Raw genomic sequence first — 16,577 nt, 5'->3', positions numbered from 1 at the left:
ATGCTTACCTGACTGAACCCCCCAGATGTCCTGATAATTCTGTTTTTAATGGAAGTAACACTCATCAGTTAGAAACAAAATTGAGGGGTTGTGAAAAAATTCAAACTATTGGTCCGATAAATCTTTCCTTTCTTATAGATAGATGTGTATTAAATTTCAATTAATTGCCCCAAACTAGATATTCAAGATCCAGCATATTTAGATTATTTTTATAGACGTTAGATTATGGATCTGTTACCATAGTTTGCACTTTAATCAGAGGAGATCAACAGGGGCTTCTCAGACAAATGCAGCCCTTAGACATGCATGAAATGACTTGTTGGTTCAGAGGAACCACAAGAAGCAACCAGAGTACACACTCGGCCATTCTAGTAGTAGCATTCTCATACAAGTGTTCAAAACCATGACTAAAAATGTTTCCAAATCCAAACAAACCTCAGAACTTGATTTGTGTCATAATAGCAACCCTGTGGCATGTCCCTTGCCCCCCTTACACCTTTTGATGTTTAGAAAACACAGTTTGGGGGCGCCTGGGTGGCTCAGTGGGTTAAATCCTCTGCCTTCGACTCAGGTCATGATCCCGGGGTCCTGGGATCGAGCCCCGCATCGGGCTTTCTGCTCAGTGGGGAGCCTGCTTCCCTTCCTCTCTCTCTCTGTCTGCCTCTCTGCCTACTTGTGATCTCTGTCTGTCAAATAAATAAATAAAATCTTTAAAAAAAAAAAAAAAGAAAACACAGTTTGATCGATGAGGGAGCTGAGAAAGTCACGGGCATCGGGAAGGTAGTGTGGAGCCTGCCTTGGGTGCTCTGCTTCTGGGTGAACTGCTGGCCCACCCTGTTATTTTTCCTGCTGTCCCCCCCCCCCCACATCTGTTTTCCAGCCTCTGCTGGATCCCTGTTGTCACCTCACCCGTCCTTACTTGCCTCCCTTTCTTGCTCCCACGTTCCCCTCCTGTCCCCTCCCTCCTCTCCCTTCGCCCACCCGCATCATCTTCTCTCCCTCTCCTCACCTGCAGCATCTTCCCATTTTCCTTCATCCTAACCAACTTTGCTCCTCCTGGCTGGCCAGTCAAAAGCTTCATTTTTCAGAGTAGAGGTCATTTCCTCCCTGCAGTATAGCCCGGTGAGAACGGGGAGGGACGGCGCATGACAAACGGGCATTTTAATGAAGCCTGAGCAAGAGCACTATGATATCACCTGTGACACTGCTCCATTCTGCCGGGGTTTTAACTATAAAACCCTGATGATGATCTTCTATTTTCCTCTGAGTCCTCTGTTTTTCCCTTTGCCTAAAGGGAGCCAGCTATCTCCTGCTAACACTAAACTCGCACAATGCCCACCCTCCTGGGCCCTGGGTCCAGGATGAAACAGACACAGTCCATGGCTTTGCAGAGTTTACAGCTTAGCTTTGGGCCAGAGACAGTGGGTGGATCTTCATCAGTTTGAGAGAAGCATGGTTTGCTGAGGGAGAAAAGCAAGGGGGGAGCTGGGAATCAGAAAAAAATGTTACCGGAAGGATGAGAGATTTGAAAGACTGAGGGTCGAGGGGATGGCGTTCTTCATAGAACGCTTCCCAGCAGTGGGGAAAGGTGGGGGAGGAGGAGATGAGAAGGGGGCAAGGGTGGTGGTGGACTTTGAGGTGAGGCAGGAGAGGTTGGCCAGCGCCAGGTGCTGAAGGGGCTGGAAGCCTTGCAGAAGGACTTGGCCTTGGATTCTAGGCCACAGAGGGATTTTAAGCATGTGCTTAAAATCCGATGCAATCGTGAGGATTGCATTTGAGAGAAATTGTTCTGACTGCAGGGAGGAGAACAGATAGGAGGCGAGCCAAATTCTGCAAGAACACCACTGGTGTGATGTTTGTGGTCGTGCCTGCTCACACCCCCCACCCAGCATTTTCCACCCCTCCCTCACACCAGCCTTTGGTGCACTGCATTTGAGGGCTGACGGTCACTTCTCTGGACAAAATGTCGATGGTCCCAGCCTCTTGGTAACTCAGCTGGACCATGCACCCATAGTTCCAGCCTTCTTCCTAGAGCCTCCTGGGTATGCAAGATGTGGAGTTTCATAGAGGCCGTATCAAAAGGGTCCTCAGACTGGATTTCATGTTCTGCTGTCACCAACCTGAAATCCTTAATTTGCGGGTGAGTGGCCTTGCATTTTCATTTTTTGCACTGAGCCCCACAAATGATGGAGAGGGTTCTGCTCCCAGCAATCTGTGGATGGTAGCCTTCAGATCATTCTTTAAACCCTAAGGCCAAATGGCCAGAGAACTCCACCAGTTGTCCCAAGATGAGGCACAGAAGGTCACCAGGATCTTTCCTTCTGATGGCAAACGGACTCTTCGGGCCTGCTCCAACCTTCCTCCCTTCAGTGGCTCTGTAACACAGCATCTGGACTGTGGCCAGAAAATGCTTCAGCCCAGTGGGCGAGGACAAGGGCATTCTCGACTTTTGCGGAGTTAAACACTTGGAGAAATTTCAGAAAGAAAGCACTTGGGGAAAGGTAAAAGCTCGCTGGCCCATCAGCTCCCTGCCTGCTGCTCCGCTCATTTGGATTTTCATGGGTCTTAGCGTGTTTATTCTTGTCTTTTCCAGTGGCCAAAGGACAAGTTTAAATTTCTTATTTCCTCTAGGGAGCCCGGAAAAAGGCAACAGGCACCAAATACAGGAAATCATGTGGAGAGGATCTCTTATTTATTACAGTTCCCTTATTACTTCCCCTCCCCCAGCCTCCGCCCCCACCTCCAGCCACACTGTGTCTTCCAGCTTTTTCCTGCCGCAGAGAACAGAAGGCAGTTCACCTCTGCTCCCGAGGTCTGTGTGAGCCCTGAGGCTCTGAAGTCTGGTCCCCACCCTCCTGTGGCTGTGTGACTGAATGGGAGGCCCTTGAGTTTCACCTCACCTAAGAGGTTCTTGGGAAGATCTCCAGGACTGGGTCAAATTTTAGGAGGCTGCAAACCACAGAAGAGAAAGGTAGGTCCCTGAATTATTTTGTTTTGCCTTGCTGTGGATCGAGCTGCTCTGAAGTACATGTGTGTGTCCATATGGCTTCTCCAGTTGGCTGCGGGGTTTCAACATGTGTGTCTTGTTGAGATGTACTGATACCTGGACTGTGAGAAAAAATTGTGAGCAGGGAGGTGACATTTGGGTTTTTTGAATTTGGACGTCTTTGGATAAAGAAGACTAACTAGCATGGTACGTAAAACATGAAGGTGATTCTTATTTTCTTCGGAGGGCAAATCTCATCAGAAGTTGCATGTTTTGGGCTTCTACATAAGGGGAAAAAGCTTACCGCTTGCCTTTTCTTTTCAAAACAGACCCTTACCGTGATTTTTTTAAAAATTTCTTTCAAAGATAAGCTTCTTTTTTTGTTTTTATTTTTTTATTTTTATTTAATTTTAGGTTTTTTTGGAGTTGAAAATGTACCAGAGTTCACAAAGGATTTCTCACAGGAATAGAAATAGGTGTTTTTTTATTTTAAGATTTTATTTATTTATTTGAGAGAGAGAGAGCATGAGAGAGGGAGAGAGAGATCGATCATCAACAGCGGGGAGGGGTAGAGGGAGAAGCAGATTCCCCGCTGAGCAAGGAGCAGGACGTGGGACTCGATCCCAGGACCCTGGGATCATGGCCTGAGCCGAAGGCAGACGCTTAACCAACTGAGCCACCGAGGCACCTGAAACAGGTGTTTCTAATTTAGAGTACCTGTAAGTTGTAAGTAAACAAACAGGCATTCTGTTCAGGATCTGGAGGACTTCCATGTTAATTTTTCATGTTTGAAAATATGAAACCATTGCTCTCTCTGCTTTTTCCTGAAATCAGAAGTGAGTAGTGACAATGTCTATCAAGTGTTGGCTGGGAGGCTGATTTTATTTATCCTGCTGTGATAACTGGTTGCCGGGATGGTGTTCACCCCTTGGCTGGTGGCTTTCCTTGGTCGCTACTGAGAGTCAAGATGATGCATCAACCGAGACCTGGAGAGGGGTCAAGCTTTATTCAAATAACAGGACGTATTCCTCTGAATTATTTTTTTGCCTTTCATGTTTCCGTTGTTTCATTTTTGTCTTCACAACTGTGCCTTCTTCTGGAAGAAATATCTTATGGTGGCATCACAGAATATTAGCCAATTTATAGTCATTTATTGAACATTGGCTATTCTTCCCAAGCTTATTCAGTTCAGATGCTCATGATTTCTTACCACTTATGAATTCTACCTTAGCACAGTCTCTCTCCATTCCATCCTCCATATCCTACTACATGGTTCTGGGGAAATGCAATTCTGATAATGTCATTCTCCTCAGTGAAATATTTCCTCTTCACCCCACTGCTTACATCCTTGCTACCTAAAGGGTAGACCGTTCTGAGAGCAGATGCATCACTCATCACTTGGAGCTTGTTAGGGATGCAAATTCTCCATTCCCTCCCCAGACTTAATGAATCTGTATTTTAACCAGGTCCCTGGGAGATTGATATGCACATTAAAGCTTGAGAAACTCCAGCTTAAGGAAAGCAGACAAGACCTTCTAAGTTTGTTCATTTTCATCTCATCCAGCCTTACCTCTCACCACCTGTCGTTCCCACCATACTGAACACCTTCTCTTTCCCCAGGATGTGAGAGCTCTAATGCCTACCTACACCTCTGTGTGCTGTTCTCCCTGTCCAGGAGGTCACCATTCATCTTTATCTGCAGCCTGCTAGTTACCCCTCCATCCCCTGGCCCAGTCTACCTCAGACCAAGTGTCTCTCCAGTCCATGCTTTACAGCACTTGGTGAAATGCTTCTGTCATAGCCCATAGCATGCTATATTATGACTGCTATGCTTATTTTTGTCTGTGAGAGTTATGGGCTTTTATTTTTGAATCTAGAGCTCTTGAAGCAATGTCAAGTGTTTACTGAATTCATGAAGAAATGAATGAACAAATGAATGGACATACTGACTGAAGAGCCCAAATTAATTACCAGATTGAGATCTATAGTTTGAAGTTTTCCAAGGAGATTGCCAATCCCCATAATATTTTCCCATGCTGTCTTTTATGACACTTTGTTGGATGTTTTTCACCAAGTATTTTGAGTACCCACTGTGTGCCATACCTTTCAGAATCTATTTTTTCTAGAGAGAAAGAGAACACATGTGAGTGGAGGTGGAGGGGGCAGAGGGAGAGGGAGAGAGAAAATCTTAAGCAGACTCCACGCTCAGCATGGAGCCCAACGTGGGCCGTGATCTCATGACCCTGACATCATGACCTGAGCCAAAATCAGAGTTGGATGCTTAACCAACTGAGCCACCAAGCATCCCCAGAATCTATTTCTCTATGTCTCTATGGATAGCCTCTGCCATTAGGTATTTCTCTACCAGTCCCCCTGTTGTCCACCACTCTACGTCAGAGACTTACTCATTTTTCAGCATCTATACACCGAGCACCTGACACCTACTGGACACTGTGCTGTGTGCTTGGGGTATGACGGCAAACGACACAGATGTGACTACTGCTTCCATGCAGCTCCCCTTACAGAGAGCACATTCTTGATCATCCTCTACCCCACTTCTCCCTAAAAGACGTTAAGGAAAGCTGAAGTCTGATCTCTAATCCATATTGGCACATCCAGGGAAAGGCATTAGGCACTGGAAGGCAGCGGGATTTAGCAGAAAGAAAGCTGGGTTGTGTTTTGGGGCCCTGGTTCAGTCCTGAACCTGGAACTCACTTGCCATGTGAATTAGGGTGGGGCCACATCCATTCTCTGAACTTCGATTTTTCTCTAGTGGTGAACAAGATACAGAACCATAAGAAGAGAACCTCTTGCCTTTAATGGCATATGGAGAAGATGATGTCCAGGGAGTCTCTGTGCTCACCTTCTCTCCTCCTGCATGATTATTGAAAGCCAACGCTCTGTAGTACTCTGAGTCAAGCGGGCAAAGAAGAGATCTTAAGGGAGTCGTGGCATTGCTCTGCTGTATGCTCAGCCAGCAAGCACAGTGTGGCAGTGTTTCCTAAGGAGCAGTGCCCTGCAGCTTGAAGAAACCCACTTGACATTAGCTGTTGGGTACAGAGCTGGCTGAAGTAGGGCAGCTAAGGAAGGAGACAGTGTCATCCTCAGGCAATCTCTGTCTTTGGAAAGCAGCCAGAAGGGAAGAATATAGCTCTACCAAGTAGTCCAGGATGAATCTAAAAGCTTCAAGACATCTAGCCAGTCCCTGACCCTCACTGTGGCAGAGCTACAAAGATTTATTTTTTCTTTTTCCACCTAAAGATTTGTGTCTTAAGCAGATGTCACCTAGAACCCAAGGTTGGGCAGGACATAGTATACGTTGTCCCCATGCTTGGTGCTCCCATGGGGCACATGGTCACCCTGTCTTTGTTATCCAGACACAACCAGCAGCTTAGTCTATAGCAAACTGCTTGGGCAAACCAGATAATGACTCTTTCAGTCTTCGAGTCCACTTGTGTTGCTCCCTCATCATCTGGAGCTTCTAAAGGAAATGCCCCTAGACCTCCTGGATTCCTTCTTGCTTCCTGTTACTCGTGCATCTCTTTGCCTCCACCTTCCTGCACACCCGCCTTGTCTTTTTTCGCCTTTCAGCAGCCAAAGTGTTTTCTGCTGGTCATTTCCTAGCTGTTCAAGTTAACATTAATCTCTATTAGTAAGCACAAGTTGTAGCAACAAAAGGATGGTCAGCCTGCATAAGAGGTTTCTAATGCCCTCCCACTAATCTCACAATGTACCGGAGATCAACCTTGGCCATACCTGGTCAACGCTTCTTTTTAAATCAGAGGCATGGGTGGGCTGGAAAGAGGCAGACCTGGTTTTGAATCCCCCTTCTGTCACTTCCTTTCGTAAGTGACCACATCTTGCCAAGTCTTAGTTTCATTTTTGGAAAAGCGGATAATCTTTCGCACACAAGGTCGTAGAGATCAATCAGTTTCAGTACCTAATGTGTTGCCTCAAGACACGCATCAGATCTTAAAACAGGAGGCTGGCCAACATGGTAAAAATGAGGAAATTGTCATTTGCAGACTCTTTGAAGGAACGAGGTGGTATTCGAAGTAAAAAGTTGGTCTCATAGCACGTAGAGGTTGCCTTCAAATATTTAAAGATTGCTCCATGTGGGAAAAGAAGTCAACAGAAGATTGATGAGTGAAAATTATAGGGTAACAGGTTTTAGTTCAATGTGTGGAAGTATTTACCCACCGTCAGGACTGTCTAAAACCGGGTGAGCTGCCTTGCGGCGTGGTGAACGCCCTGTCCCAGGCAGTGTGCCAGCACCCTGTTAGCCCATGGCCGGGGTGTTCCCGAAGGGATGCCCGCACTGGGTGGGGTCCAGGTGATGACCTCTAGGTCCTTCCCGCTCAAAGCTACCAGGACTCTTGTGATGTCAGGTTCCCAACCCAAACCACCAAAGGAGGGTTACCAAAAAAATTAAAAATTAAAAATTAAAAAAAAATTCATCAGGCTGTAGAGTGATCGTAGCTGCATTTTTACTAGCTCACCCAACATATCTGAAATGATCGTTTCTAAATAGGGTCTTTGCCACAACAATAGAGCTACAATGGACTTCCAGGAAAAGCAAAAAAGAAATGAGAACAATGGAGTGGGAAAAGTTTACCCCAAACCACTCTTCTTGGGTTACTCTTTAACTAGATTGTGGGTTCCTCCTTGTGCCGCAAACACATTTTTATTTGATGGAAAATTGACATATTTTGGTACATTTTCTACCAAACTAGGTTCAGGCAAGCAACAGCAAACTCAGAGCTTTGTCTCTGATCTCTGCCATATCCAAGAAACAGAAGCGCTACTCTATGGAGATGTATTCTTAGCTGTTCAGAAATCTAATTTTTATGTCTTCTTTTTCTTAATATTTTATTTATTTATTTGACAGAGAGAGAGATAGAGAGTGAGAGAGGGAACACAAGACGGGGGAGTGGGAGGGGGAGAAGCAGGCTTCCCGCTGAACAAGGACCCCGACACTGGGCTTGATCCCAGGACCCTGGGATCATGACCTGAGCCGAAGGTGGATGCTTAATTGACTGAGCTACACAGGTGCCCCAGAAACCTAATTTTTAAAAGTGCAAAATAAATGGTGCTACTCTCCTCTAAATGGCAGGGACCACGAGCAGGATACATGACTCTTGTGGGGAGAGGAGAGCCGGGCCATCTGCCTGCTCTAAGTTGAGGTCTTCAGTCATCGTTCCCATCCACCTTTCTTTTCTGCTGAATGAGCCACGTTGATCACAGCCTCTCTGCCAGTTAAGGACCTGGAGACTTAGAGTCTGGAGTTTAGCTCAGGTGGGTACCAGGTGCATCCTCTATTGCTGAGCTACCCCAGGCTTCTTTGCTAGTACTTTAGCTTCGTGGACTCCAAAGAACTGACTGATCAAGTGTTTTTGAAACCTTGCATCTTCTGCAGTCGCTTGGGGAGCAAGTCACTATGCCAGGCTCTCTTCAATCTTGTTTTAGGATCCCAGAGCAAAAGAGCAGTTGTCCTCGCCACAGAAATGGGTATCAGCAAATGCTCTGTTTTGTGAAAGCTAATCGAAATCGTGATATATTTTATTCTCCAGGTTTACCTAGGCTTGCTCTCTTGAAAACAAAGTTTAAAAAAATCCCTTTGAAATATAAAGAACTGTGCATGGCAAAACCATAGACACCCATGCAGACCAGTGTGTTTATTTTTAGATGCACATCAGCCTGGCCAGCACAGCAAAGCAACTGTCTAATGTCCAAACTATGGCCCTGGGAATTTCCTCTAACAAGGCTGTGTTTCCGTGCATTGTTACAGTACAAAGGGCAGGAGGCCTGAGTGGAAGGCTCATGGTAACCCCGCCCAGCGAGAGATCTGGAACCTGTCATTCCCTCAGTCTACATGGTCCTTAGTGCCGGGGTCAACATGGAGGTCGCCCGCCAGCTCTGGGCAGATGCAAATGAGTAGACATGTATGATTATTTCATCTAAAAATATCCCAGAGACCCGTGAGGCCATTTCAAAAATAAAGGCTCAGCTTTCTATCAACAGCCAAGGATCTAATCCTCACCCAGGCCGTGAAGTGGATTCTGGTCTAGCCCAGAAACAGGGATGTCATTCAAAGGTCCTGCATTTGACCGCTATTAATAAAGGGGTTGTCAAGCATATTGTAGTACAAAAGCATCCGTGCCACATACATACAGCCACACACACACACACACACACACACACACACACACGGAGAGCAGGTATCAGACAGTGATCTGAATCACCCTGATCTTTACGGCTATCTTAAGCCAGTTTCTGTTCCTTAATTTATCTATCTATAAAATGAGTGTGACAAACCTCATGTCCTATTAGTTTTGGGGAGAAATAAGGTACAATATTACAAATCAACTAACTCAAACTAGACTTCTGCTAAAAGTTTTACATTTGGGGCCTAATATGCTTGGTGCACCTTACAAGAAATTACTGTCAAAATCTTGACCATCAAGGCTATGGGGGGGGGGGATTTGGTTGTTGCTGTTTCTAGGGTTGCTTTTTTGTTTTTGTTTGTTTGATCTTCTATTATTGTTATTGTTATTGTTATTATTATTATTATTATTATTTGCCACTATAAAGAAAGAAACCTAATCTGTGACTTCATTGGCAGACTTTGCTAGTTGAGCTGTCAGGCATTGTCAAGCTGTCCCTACTGCTGGGGAAGGTCACTGCATTAGATTCAAGGTCGCCACACTCAGGGTTTTATCTGGGGGTCACTGTGGAAGATGAAGGGGTAGGTCTCAGGTCAGCATGTAGCGGCCCCTACCCACTCTGTGTAGGGTCTTCGACCTGCATTCCGGCAGCCTGTGTGAGGATGGGGCCCTGGCACATCAAAGGCCTGAAGGGCAAGGGGACCGCACTTACATAGGGCAGCCCTGAGCTGGGATTTTGGGCTCTGTTAGTAGGTGGATATCCAAACCCCTTCAGGTCTGCAGATGCAGGAAAAGGTGTTGTAGCCCTTTGAAGAAAATGCAAGAATGTTGTTAAAAAACGCCTTTATGGGTTGTTTTGTTTGCAAGTGTTTATTATCAGACACCCCTCAGGGGTTCACAGGGCAGGTTGCGAATGTCCGAATGTCCGAATGTCCGAAGTGGGGCCTGGGAATTTCCTTCGACAAAGGCCCTGCTTCCTCTCTTTGTTAATCCTCAGAGAACAAGTGGAAGCATTACTAGAGATCCTGACTTAACCCTTTCTCCTGTCCGTGGCTCCCTTTCAGTATCATAACATGCACCCAATCATGGTTTAGACCAGGGAAAATTTCTACTTTCTTTACCATATATGCTTCTCTATGAAAAAGGCTGATCTAGTTCTAGTTCCCTGTCTCTGGAGCACGACTCTTCTAGAATGACAGTTGCTGTTCTCTTTGGGGATCCACTTACTGCCTAACGTGGGACACCACGAGTTGAAGATCTTCCAATCAACCCAGTGGTTAATTGGCCTTACGCTAAGACCTAAATTCTACTGGGCACCAAGGGGAAGCAGACGTTCTGCCTGCAAGAAATGTCAAAAATATGTAAATTTTACAGATATATACAGACCCACACTCATGTGTTATAAGTGAAGAGGCAAAGAAGCCAGATAACTGTAGAGTCTAAGTTTGGGACTATCAGAAGAGATACATGAACCCTCACCCAGCTGAGATTCTAAATATCCCCAGAGACATTTTCAGTGTCTCCTTTGCTCACAAATCTCCAAACACCAGCATGACTGAGTGCATGAGTACACATAGACACACATACGTGCATTTATGCACATACACACACACACACACACACACACGCACGCACGCACATATCACTCCCAAGAGATAGCTTTGCCTTCCCAGAGGAAGTAACTCGCTTGCTTTCTCACACCAACTCCACGAAAGGATCAGCTTCAACACCCGTCTCTTCCTCCTCCTTTCCTGTCTCAAGAGATGACCTTTCCCACATCCAGAGCTCTGCTCCCCTCCCCGCCACCACCCCCAGTAGCCTCACTACTCTCCTCTCTGATCGGTTCTTTCCAATTATCCTCGAATTCTACTCAGGTCCTTCTCATTTCAAAACGATAGGAACCGCAAATCTTCCAGAGCCCCACACTGCTTCTGCATCGTCCTTTTCTTTTGCCAAATACATTTTTGAAGAATTTTGGATGTGTCCATCTTCATGTCATCACCAAGCACTCAGCCTGCAAACCACAAGGTTCTGCCCCACCCCCCACCCCCACCCCCTCGCTCCGCGGTCCATGCTGCAGAATGCACTTGCCCAGATTCTCTCTAACCTCCATGTCCCTGAACCCGTCGCATTTCCTTGCCCAGGACACCTGTTGTTGATTACGGCCTCCCCCAGTCTGGTCCCTGCTTGCTGGGACCCCACAGTCTCCCTCCTACTTCTCTCGCTGAGCCTTCCCCGTTTTCTTTGTAGGTCCTTCCCTCCTGCTGTGCCCTCCCCTTCCCGATCGATGGCTGTGATCTGGACCACCTTCTCTTCTCCACCTGCACCACCTCCCTGCCACACACTGTTCCTCTGTCTAAAGTCCTCTTTTCTCCTTTCTCTGTCAACTAAACATGGGCCCTCCAGAGCCCATTTTAAATGTTACCCAGCGACTTGCTTTTGAGGGCCCCCCTCCATGTGCGGAACTCTCCTCTCTTCCAGCTGTTCACACGGCACTTCCCCAAGCCTCTGCTAGAGGCCTTGTGTATTTGTATTCACAGCGATTGTTCTCCTGCATGTTCTCCCAGGAGGCAGGGATGCCATCTTATTCATCTTTTTATTCCTGGCCCCTGGCATGGTACCTGGCACAGCAGGTTTTCAATCAATGGTTGATAGAAAATCGGGAAAGTAGAAGTGTGCTTTCACGGACATTTTGGTATAAGCTGATCCCTGAGCTTGAATAACACCTGTACTATTTCACGGTGGCTGTATTAAGAAGGTTTGATATTTTAAAAAGATTTATTTATTTATTTGTTTGTTTGTTTATTTATTTGATAGAGATCACAAGTAGGCAGAGCAGCGGGCAGAGAGAGAGAGGGAGAAGCAGGCTGCCTGCTGAGCAGAGAGCCCAATGCGGGGCTCGATCTCAGGACCCCAAGATCATAACCCGAGCCGAAGGCAGAGGCTTAACCCGCTGAGCCACCCAGGTGCCCCCAGAAGCTTTGATTTTAATATAATTTTTTAGAAGATTTATTTAGTTATTTGAGAGTGAGAGAGGACGGGAGGGGGCAAGGGAGAGGAAGAGAGAGAATCTCCGGCAGGCTCCCGTTTGAGCATGGAACCCAAGGAGGGGCTCAATCCCAGGACCCTGAGATCATGACCTGAGCTGAAATCAAGAGTCAGATATCCAACCGACTGAGCCACCCAGGCACCCCTGTTTTTAATGTAATTTTTAAAGCTAAGCTACACACATTTAAGATACTAACAATACCTCACTTTTTCCCAAAACTGAAATCACAATTCTTAACACTTCTTATTTGAGGTTTCAATCCCTGTTTAAACGACAACTCGGACTTCATGTTGAATTTAAATTTCCCCTAGGGGAGAGTTTCCGAATGTGTCATGAATGACAGTGTATTTTCATGCACCTGAAGTGGGGTGGCCGTGTCAGAGCAGGACCAAGAGTTTGCCAAGGTCGCTGCCACTTCCCTGGGAAGCGGGTGTTATGTAAACTGCACCTGCAGGAGCCAGAGATCGATTTGCACAATTGTCTGCAGTAGGACTGGGGAGGCCCCGGGAGAATGAGAATGAGCCAAGTCAGTGCAGAATCCAGCTGATCTGCTGTCTTCCGGGAGCTTGCAGGGCACGTCAGCGCTTCAAGGAGAGAGCCTGAGGCTCGCCCAGCTCTGCAACCTCCCTGGGGCCAGGAGGAGAGAATAGGTGAACAGTTCTCTATTTTGAAGAATCTCAACCCTTTAAAATCTCTGTATTGGGTTTTTGTGATAATGTGTGTAAAATATTAGCACGAGAGAACTAGCCATCACCCTCAGACAAACGGAATGGAGCACGGATCAAAGTGCAAATTGCTGGGCTCTGCCCAGACCTATTCCCACCTGTGCATGCAGGCAGGTGGGAATGGGGGCTGGGAAGGGGACAGTCTGCAGAGTATGGGCTTTTCTTTTTTTTTCTTTTTTAATGTTTTATTTCTTTTCAGTGTAACAGTATTCATTGTTCTTTCACCACACCCAGTGCTCCATGCAATCCGTGCCCTCCCTAGTACCCACCACCTGGTTCCCCCAACCTCCCACTCCCCCCCCCCGCCCCTTCAAAACCCTCAGGTTGTTTTTCAGAGTCCATAGTCTCTCATGGAGAGGAGAAGGGAGTTGAGGGAAATTGGAAGGGGAGGTGAGCCATGAGAGTATGGGCTTTTCAAACAGCACGTGAGATGATGCTTCCAAGGTCTGATGCACACTGAGCTGTGCATAAGTCACAATATTTAGAAAGTATCTGCCAGCTTGTGTTGAGAAAAGCGTTGACGCTGATGGCATAGGGGGCCCCTCCCTGCATTCCTCTGGTGGGTTAATAGTTTTGTCATCTGGGCTCGTCTGTGCAGGGACCGTCTTCCTGTCGAAGTTGTAACCCTTCTCTGAGCCACAAATTTGGAGGAGAATCCTACACGGCTTTGTACCATCGCTCACACCATCACGTGTTTAACTTTTGGTGTGTTTACGTCTTGGCAGCTTGTTTAGGGCACAATAGAGTGCAGGGACAGGAGCAGGGTTTGGGGTTCAGATCCTGCCTCAAATTCTTCCATTTGTTTGCCCTCAAATCTGTATAGGGTTTTTTTTTTTTTTAAGATTTTATTCATTTATTTGACAGAGAAAGAGATCACAAGTAGGCAGAGAGGCAGGCAGAGAGAGAGGGGGAAGCAGGCTCCCCAATGAGCAGAGAGCCCGAGGTGGGGCTAGATCCCAGGACCCTGGGATCATGACCCAATCTGAAGGCAGAGGCTTTAACCCACTGAGCCACCCAGCCGCCCCTAAATCTGTATAGTTTTTAAACGAGGCTTGACAAATTGATGGACTGTTCTAAGCCTCCCTCTCTCAGATGGGAATAGCTAAGGAGTTCATTGAGTGTTGTGAAAATTAAATGACATCGTGCATGAACCATTTCTTTAAAAGTGCTCAGCCCAGACCCTGTGATGGAGTTGGTTCTCCCCCAGAGGCAGCGATTAATAATAAAAACAAAAGTATCATCGACCCTGGCAACTGAGGAACAGAGAGATTACATAATTTACCCGAATTTACATAGCTAGTAAGTGGTGGAACTCGAACTTGAACCCAGGTACTCTGGTGCCAGATCCCATGCTCTTGAGCTCTTAGAGCCCCTCCGATCGTGCACTCATCAACACTGAGCACTGGCCTACTCTGTGCCCAATGCTATGCTAGGTGCCAGGCATTCCACATTCCACAGTAGACAGATAGGGTCCTGCCTTGGGGGTGAGAGTGAGGAAAACAGAGATCACAAATAGACCATTCCAGCACAGTTCAGTAAGGGCTTTGACAGAGGGCTGTGAGGGACAGACTTGTACACACAACTAGAGGAAGTCAGAGACAGCCTCTTGCAGGGAATGACCTTGACTCGGACCTTGAAGGACAATGGGAGTTAGATGAGTGAACATGGAGGAAGGAGGCCGTTCTGGGCAGAGGCTGGAGAACACAGTGGTTGCAGGACACTGAGGGGCTTCAAGGGGAGAGAAGAAGATGAGGACAAAGTGGCAGAGGGACGTGAAGCTGGATAGGGAAGCAGAAGCCCTACGGTTAAGGGTTTTAGCTGAAGGCAATTTGTCATTTGGAGAAAAGGAAAGACTTTCCATGAACTAAGCCAGCAGCTCCCCTATCTGTCAATGTTTCTCTAAACAAACGTGGAACTTTTGATTCAACAGGCCTCAGCCTGGGGACCAGGCAACAGTATTTTTCTCAAAAAAAAAAAAAAAATCATGTTCTATCTCAGTGCTTATTAAACTTTTGTGTACCTCAGAATCACCTTGGAGATCTTGTTTTAACGCTGATCACTGGGCCTACTCCCCAGGATTTTTGGAATCTGGAGGTCTGGGTGGTCTCAAGAAGTGGCATTTCTAACAAATTCCCAGGTGGTGTTCGTGTTACTGGTCTGTGGTCCTGTAGAGCAGAATCTCCAATCATATAGTCAAGAACTTAGGCTTAATTACTTACTTGTGTGATTTTTTTTTTAATTCAATTCAATTTAGTTAACATATAGTGTTTCATTAGTTTCGGGGTAGAGTTTAATGATTCATTAGTTGCATATAACACGCAGTGCTCATTACATCATGTACCCACCCTAACATCCATCACCCAGTTCCCCCGTCCCCCCATCCCCACCCCTCCAGCAACCCTCAGTTCCTTCTCTAAAATTAAGAGTCTCTTAATGGTTTGCCTTTCTCTGTTTTCATCTTATTTTATTTTTCCTTCCCTTCCTCTATGTTCATCTGTTTTGTGTGATTTTTTTTTTTAAAGGAAAGGTTTTGTTTTGTTTAAAGATTTTATTCATTTATTTGTCAGAGAGAGAGAGCACAAGCAGGGGAACGGTAGGCAGAGGGAGAAGCAGGCTTTCCACTAAACAAGGAGCCCAAAGCAGGACTTGATTCCAGGACCTTGGGATTGAGATGTGAGCTGAAGGAAGACACTTAACCGACTGAGCCAGCCAGGCATCCCTGTTTTGTGTGATTCTTGAGCTGTATTAACATTTGAAAATTCCTGCAAGGAAGAATGACTAAATCTCTTACCTTCTTTTCTCTAATGTTTCTTTAACTTCTGAATATTTCTGTAGTTGAAGAAAATTTAATCCAAATATTCCGAAAATTCTGGTTGATTTTGATCGGTAAGTGCTCAAAATATGGTGACTTGTAGGTTTCTGTGGAATTTCAAAAATCAACCTTTGAAACTTCTGTCTGCAAAGCAGGAAGTCACTTGTTGCCCAGAGCAAACACTTCAGGTGAAGGGTTTGCCCGTTTGGAGGCCTTTAAAGCCTCAGCTTTTGAGCGTGTTTCTCTACCTTTTAAAACAGTGTGATTCTGAGTCTTTACAGAGTGGGCTGTGGGTGTGGAAATAGGCGATTGGTGTCTTCGAGTGTGGCCAGCTGGCTAAGGGCAACATATATCCCGATGGTTGTTATTTCCTCCTTGATAGATAAAGCAGGAAGAGGCCGGGAAACGCAAAGTCACCCCAGACAAGGGACGAGTGAAAGTATGGATGGAGAAGAAAGGATCTTGGAAGTTTCATGTTTCTCTTCGCTTACCAAACCAAACCAAACCAAACCGAAAAACCTATCTTTTTTTTTTTTTTAATTTATTTATTTGTTAGAGAGAGAGAGAGCGAGCGAGCACAGGCAGACAGAGTGGTAGGCAGAGGCAGAGGGAGAAGCAGGCTCCCCACCAAGCGAGGAGCCCGATGTGGGACTCGATCCCAGGACGCCGGGATCATGACCTGAGCCGAAGGCAGCCGCTTAACCAACTGAGCCACCCAGGCGTCCCGAAAAACCTATCTTTTTAAATGTCATAGTCACAAACTAAATTTTCCACACCAAAGATTTAGAAGAAAAAGGTAGATGTGAAAAATCGTAAGTGGCCAGATTAACAATGATTAACA

At 46.2% G+C, this 16,577-nt stretch overlaps 1 protein-coding gene across 1 annotated transcript in view; it reads left to right on the top strand.

The window, feature by feature from the left end:
- The first annotated feature begins 2,778 nt into the window (after positions 1 to 2,778).
- Positions 2,779 to 16,577, top strand: part of ADGRF5 (adhesion G protein-coupled receptor F5) — a 97,237-nt gene continuing 83,438 nt past the window's right edge. The window contains exon 1 of the mRNA XM_080806028.1: positions 2,779 to 2,971. The gene's annotated coding sequence lies outside the window, so the exon portion shown is untranslated. The remainder of the gene's footprint in view (positions 2,972 to 16,577) is intronic.

This window comes from Martes martes, assembly GCF_963455335.1.
Source record: "Martes martes genome assembly, chromosome: 6".
In the NCBI taxonomy this organism is placed as follows: domain Eukaryota; kingdom Metazoa; phylum Chordata; class Mammalia; order Carnivora; family Mustelidae; genus Martes; species Martes martes.
Note: the sequence above shows the minus strand (reverse complement) of the source record. Positions and strands in the feature narration are given on the sequence as shown.